The sequence below is a fragment of the Protopterus annectens genome, chromosome 4.part0 (genome assembly GCF_019279795.1).
Source record: "Protopterus annectens isolate FY-2018-M chromosome 4.part0, PAN1.0, whole genome shotgun sequence".
Lineage (NCBI taxonomy): Eukaryota > Metazoa > Chordata > Ceratodontiformes > Protopteridae > Protopterus > Protopterus annectens.
Window position 1 is genome coordinate 1,384,128,260 of NC_056733.1, and position 6,744 is coordinate 1,384,135,003.

Genomic DNA, 6,744 nt, shown 5'->3' on the forward strand with positions numbered 1-6,744 from the left:
TATGCCACCGCGACTCCCTACTCATTACCGCCCATCCTACCAAAAAATCAGTAAATAAAACAGTAATAACAACAGCCACACACGTTCCGTTTAATTTTGGTAATGACATGGTTCTAAAGAATGCTGTTGCACACAAACACCAAAATGAAAGACGTGTTTAATAATGAATGCCACTCTTCCACAGGCAATAGCAACATGGCCGTCGCCTTGACGTTCGGGGAACAGAATCAGCCTCTTATTCTTTCTAAAGCGTACTGTACAGGACAGGCGCGCAGAGAATTGTGGGAATTGATAGACACTGCCCACTGGGTCCGGAGTCTGACAACGGCAGATAAAGAGATCGGAGACATATTGCTGTGCACTCTAGTGTAAGTGATTGCAAATATTTGGTGTATTTGTATACTTTGTTATGGGTTATTATGTTTTCATTCCTGTAGACTGAACACAATTTTGGAATTGCCTCGTTCTGCTTTATAGGCATTTAGCATTACAATTGCTGTGTTTATTATTACATTGTACTGTCAACTATCCGAAAGGCTTCAGCCACCGGTTCTGGTGGTCGAGTTGTTGTGGTCCGTATTTATGTAATGAATGGGTCATTTGTTAATAGTTTTAACTGTCACAATTTAGCTATTGCATGAATTTGCACTGTGTTAGTTTTCGGGTTTTGTAAATGTTAAACCCGGAAATTCCCATTCATATTTTTATTAACAGACACGGGGCGTGCAGTGTAAATTATAGTGGTGGGAGAGAAGACACAGAGTGTAGTTACTATTTCTTTCTTATTTATACTGTTCTGTTATCTATGGTTTTAATCGAGGTAGTTTGAGTATTGCTGGAATATACAGCTTGTCACTTTTGATTTTATAAATATTAAATCTGGAAACTGCCTTTTGTGGTTGTATTCATAGACATTGGGACGTGCAGGTGGATGTCGTCTTTGGGAAGGGGGACAGCTTATAGTTTTTCTGTTTTGTTTCTTCTTCTTTCGTGCTTTTTTTTCTATGTGGTAATTAGTTTCACATTGTATTATAGTGTCTACAATAGCAATAAAGACAGTGGGGTCTGACGAAGTGTACTACTACGGGCCAGTAGTGACAGCTTACCGTATTTATTGTAATATGCCGATGGGGAATCCTCGGAGGAGAATACCAAAGATGATATAAAGCCTTTAGTGAACAATTCGCATACATATACGCATAATGTTTTATGTTGGCGTTCGCAGTGGTGTTGCATATCACATATATATGAGTTGCTTACAAATATCTCAACCTCTTACTGCAAGAAATCTGGACAAAGCCTAAAATAATATGGGGACAAATGTCTGAAAATAAGCACATTTGTTAAATATTGCTCTCAGACCTCTCAACCAATCAGGGACAAATTTGAACAGAATCAGGGAAAAGTCAAGAAAAAAATCAGGGACACTTTTAAAATATTAGTGCTATTAAGTTGAAACATTGAGAGAATTAATTATTGTCATCATTCATTAAGTGTAATTCACCACTTTTCTGCCCAAAGTCACTAGTTTTAGGAGGGATTCAGAGGGACAGAGCTAAAATTTGAGCCAAAATCAGGGACGTCCCTGAAAATTAGGGACAATTGATAGGTATGATTGCTCTTATAAACTTTGAAAGTTGCTACAACTGGTTTTACATACGCATGCAATTTCTGAAGGCTGTGAAGTCTAAAACTCAAACGTCTGTCATTATTTAATGACTTCAGTCACAACTAGTCAACCAGAAAACCGCAGATTTTACGAGAGTGACAAAAATATGGATGTTCTTCAAAATCTGGACAGTTGAGTGGTATGGCTGCTTAATGTTCGCATTGCATAGTACTACCTACCGAGTCACATGTCTAGTGAAGTATATCCAAATGTACAGCAGACGGAAATTCAATCCCTCGCTCTCCTTCGGATGTAATAAAGGAGCTCTTCTCTTATACTGCTTATGATTTTCGGTAAATAAATTGGAAATCGTGTAGGATTGTTTAATAACATATGAACATTTGATTATATAAACGTACCGCCAGCTGGTTTTGTGCATATTGTTTGATTTTAAATTGTAGCTGAGAAAACACACACTCTGTAATAATTGCCAACATAGTTAAACATTTCGTAGTTTTAATAAAATTAAAGATAGAAAACAGAAACTGGAACTAACTGCATAGTTTAAATTCTTCGACCTAACTGCTGGACATCCGTGAATGATTCAGTTTTTGTTGTATTTTTTTTTTCTTTCTACCTTTCTTTTCCCAATCTGTGTTGCCCTTATCCTGTGTAATTGTGAATGTAATTATTTGACTGGAGAACCATATACTTCCAAATACCCCTTTGTAGTTTGCAAAAGCTGTGGCAGACTTGTTTTAATTGGCTTATGTATTTACCAAATTTAAGTTAAACCACTCCCTTTCACATTTTTAGCCCTGGTCTCGCATGTGCTTGGCACACATAGAAGATGTTCTGTTTCTACTAATTAAACACACTGAAAATTACTAAGGCTGTGTAGGGTATTTTTTCATTCATCAAAGGCTCTCAAAGTTGATGGTTCTGTTAATGTTGTTAGCAAAATGTGTGCCTGAGAAAACAGGTCTCCAAATGCATACACGACTGGTTCTGCTTCATCATTTTCCAAAGTGTCAGTTTACGTTTCAAAGTAGGAGTCCATAACCGAAGGATGTATACTTAAACAGTGCAGCGTCACTTAGTTTTAGCAGTTACAATGAGCCATCTGCATGATTAGCCTGCCTCTGTCAGTTGTAAATGTTGGGAGTAAACAAAACATATGTCTTCTGAGCGCCGTTGAGTCGTTGCCTAGCGACCTGTGCACTGGGATTTGTTTTGTTTATGGCAGACTCTGGCTTTTCAGGAAATATGAACTACTGTATTTTCAAGAAAACAGTTCAGGGCATTATGCTAGTTTTGACACAGATACGGAAAAGGAGCTCAGTATGAAAAAAACTGTGTCTTCAAAATAGCTTCTTCCCTTTTGAACTGTGCATGCATGTGCGGTTAATGTACGTATGGACACATACACATACATTTTTCTGAAAGTACTAATAAATGTTTATTTATTGTTATATATTTGTATTCTGTTGATTGAGGTGTCCAGTTGTAAATGCGGACTGAAGTTAGAGATCTCGGGTGAAAAACGGCGGTAATGGGGAACACTGGACCATACCAGTGTTTTTGCGTAGCTCTCAAAACCTTAAGGCAGTTGCGTAACAGCCACAGCTCTCAACTTCTTAGCTGAATAACATACTTTTCTTTCAACGGTAGAAATTCAAGCAGAAAGTCCAGATTTTTGCCTCATTTCTTTTGTCTTTTCCTCATAAAATATGTGATTTTCTGGCAAATCACGGGGATAATCTGAGAACTGAATTCATTAAATAATTATATATATATATATATATATATATATATATATATATATATATATATATATTTTACACTTCATATCCTTCAGAAAAAATTCATACCAAGACAAATCTTGTTATTCTAGCAACTTTCTAAGTTTATAAGAACAATATTTAAAATCTGTCCCTATTTTTTGGCCTTTGTTTTCCTCTTCTCTTAGTCTTTGTCCAGATTTTTTTGCACTAATAGGTTGAGAGGTATGCTCAATAAATAGGGACAATGTTAAAAATAATGGGTAGAAAGTACATTGTTACTCATACCTGTCAATGGAGTTCATTATGAGGAATGCTCCTCATTTTGAGTCTTAAAAAGTCCATGTTCCTCACTGTTCCACAATCATTGTTAAGAATTTTTCTAATTAATGTCACAGACAGCCAAGAGATATGCTCAGCACTAATCATAGGAGGTTACTAGGCTAACAGTCCAAGGGCCCTTACAAGCCTAGCCAAGTTCAACTCATGTTCTCAATGGTGTCTGGTTCAAGCAGACACAAATCAGCACCTATCACCCAAGTCCAAGAGGGACACAGGTGGAACTTCTGGGGTGAATTTCCAGTTACCCATCCAATTGTCCAAATTACGCTTAAATAGGGCCAAGGATGAGCTTTGTTTAACATGAAAAGGAAGCTTGTTCCAAAAGTGGGGCAGCCTCTGTGAGACAAATCTGTCTCTCCAGCAAGTTCTGTTGATATCACATACCAGATTATGGTCCTTTGAGCGAGTGACCTATGTGCCATTTGACTTGCGAATGTGCAGCATTTCCATTAAAGCTGGGTCAGAGATTGACCTGTATGCAAGGCACATTGCCTCTAAGCAGTCTATATGACAAAGAGTAAAGTGACAATGATTTCAATCTATCCGCATAAGACAGATCTTGAAGACCCTGAATTTTCTTTGTAAGGAACCTTTGTGGTCTCTCCAGTTGCTGCAGGTGTTTGGAAAGGAACATATCAAAGGGAGCATTGTACTGTATTACTGGCCTGAAGATGGAAGAGTACAGGGGGGTTATAGCCTCTTTTTTTTTCTGGAGACAATGTCCTTATGATGAGCAATATAACATGCCCTTCTTACCACTGTGAAGACATGCTGATCGAAGTTAAGGTTGCTGTCAACCTGCGTCCCCAGATCTGTCACTACTGACTGTGTGCTTAGGGTATTGATGTGGTAGTTTGCAGGGAAATCATCCTTGCCAAAGGGGATGATAATGCATTTTTCTGTATTAAGTTTAAGACCATGACTTTGGTGCCAGTCATTAGTCTGCGTAGCACCTTCTTGCAGGATGTTGATGGGGTTTCAATGATCACTCCCAGCTTGCAGTCATCAGCAAACTTTGTCAGCCACAGTCTTTTAGTTTTAGCCTGCTCTTCGGAGAAGTAGATTCCGAACAGTAGGGGTCCCAGAACCGATTATTGTGGAACACCACTGGTTACAGGTCTGCTGGAGGAGGTGGAGTCCCCTATTTTGACTGTATGAGTTCTATCAGTGAGCCAGTTTGCAACCCACCTGACAATATATGGGTTGATACTCAGCTGGGTCAGTTTATCAATGATTCCTGAGTGGGGGATTGTGTCAAAGGCCTTGGCTAAGTCTGATTAGGCCATATGCACAGATGTGCCCTCGTCTAGGGCTTTTGTGACTGTATCAAAAAAGTCAACCAAGTTTAACAGGCATGATCTCCCCTTGACAAAGTGAAACTGGGTGTAGTTGAGCATTTGGAGATTTCCTATATCTTTGTTAATAGGGCCCATGATGGTTCGATCCATGGCCTTGCTGATAAGACTGGCAGGCCAATGGCTGTATAGTTCCTGTGCCCGTGGATGCACCTCCTTTGTGCAAAGGGATGATGGTAGCTGTTTTCCATTCCACTGGGACGAAGCCAGTGCTTAGGCTGTGATTGAAAAGCATGCCCAATGGTGATGCTAATTCCTGTTTTAACCCATGTAGAACATAGCCTGGGATGTTGTCTAATCCCTAGAGGCTGTGTTTCTGGCCTTGGAGAGGGCATTTAAGACCTGTTCCTCAGAGATACTAGGTGGGAGACAGGTATTAGGGATGCTTTGGGATATATGTGGCAGGGAGCCTGTCAGCCAGCAGGTTTGCTATATCCACAGGTTCCATATATGTAGTATCATTAACTATGAGTTCAGTGCAAGTCTGGACCTTACCTTTAAGGTTACGGATGTAACTAAAGAATGGCTTGTGGTTATCCTTACTTAGGGAAGCTAATCTGGATTCATGGTTAGCTTTGGAGGACTTCACTAGGAGTCTTATTTGTTTGTTAGCTGAGGAGATTGTTTCTAGTTTTGAGACCGTTCCTTCCTATTCCTAAGACAGCAATTTCCTTCTCCTATTGTGTAGTCTATTAATGGCAATTGTTCACCAGGCAGGATTGTTTTTCCTTGAAAATCTTGCTTTGATTCTATCAGGTATGTCAGAGTCAATACAATTGTACAGGTGCTTGTCTAAAGCATTAGAGTATAACTCAGCATAGGCGTCTGTTCCATCAGTGGGGGGAGGGGCTATGAAGCTATTTATGCCATCACATAAGAGGTTGTAATTGGTCTTGGAGAAGTTTTTTAGCCTAGTTGTTGCTAAGGGGGTGGGGGGTCTTGTGTTATAATTACTTCTAGCGAGACTGATTTGTGGTCAGATCTTACCAGAGATGGCCACACAATGGGAGTGGTGCAGTGGTCCCCATGTTGGTGAGCCCCAGGTATAGGATGTTTGAGCCCTTTGTGGGTGTGTCAACCAGCTGGTCCAGGGCACTGGAGTTAAAGAAGTCCAGGAATCTTTGGGCAAGTGAATTAGAACCTGTATAATTTACCCAGTCTATGGACAGTTAATTAAAGTCACCCAAAACCAGGGTGTTTGGTTGTATCTTGATTGACTCAAGTAGATCCAAGTAGGCTGAGTGGATGTTCTGATTCATGGAGGGGGGGTCCTGTAGCTGGCAATGACGTGAAGAGGGGTCTTGCCTATAGTCAGTTGCACCTGAGGTAATTCATATTTTATTCATATTTAGTGGCAGTAATAGTTTAAGTTGATAACGGAGAACACTGGGCTTTGCATAACCACATCAAGTGGTATTCTGCATTTGGACTTACATGCCATACAGCATTCTCCATTATCATAGTCATTACTATAGCTGTATCCATATGTAGTAATGTAGTAACTGTGCATTAGAAATAAATGGAAACCAGAGATGTATGCTCCATTTTTCAGAAATGCAGTAGGAAGGTGATGGGGTCTAGTGACATCCATTACAGATGGTACAACACTATTGCATCAACTAAAATTACTTCCATAGATGTGTAGTAGGGATCACTT

At 39.7% G+C, this 6,744-nt stretch overlaps 1 protein-coding gene across 2 annotated transcripts in view; it reads left to right on the forward strand.

The window, feature by feature from the left end:
• Positions 1–281: 281 nt before the first annotated feature.
• LOC122799866 (core histone macro-H2A.1) overlaps positions 282–6,744 on the forward strand; it is a 1,011,703-nt gene continuing 1,005,240 nt past the window's right edge. For both annotated transcript variants that reach the window (XM_044069220.1, XM_044069221.1), the window contains exon 1: positions 282–368. The gene's annotated coding sequence lies outside the window, so the exon portion shown is untranslated. The remainder of the gene's footprint in view (positions 369–6,744) is intronic.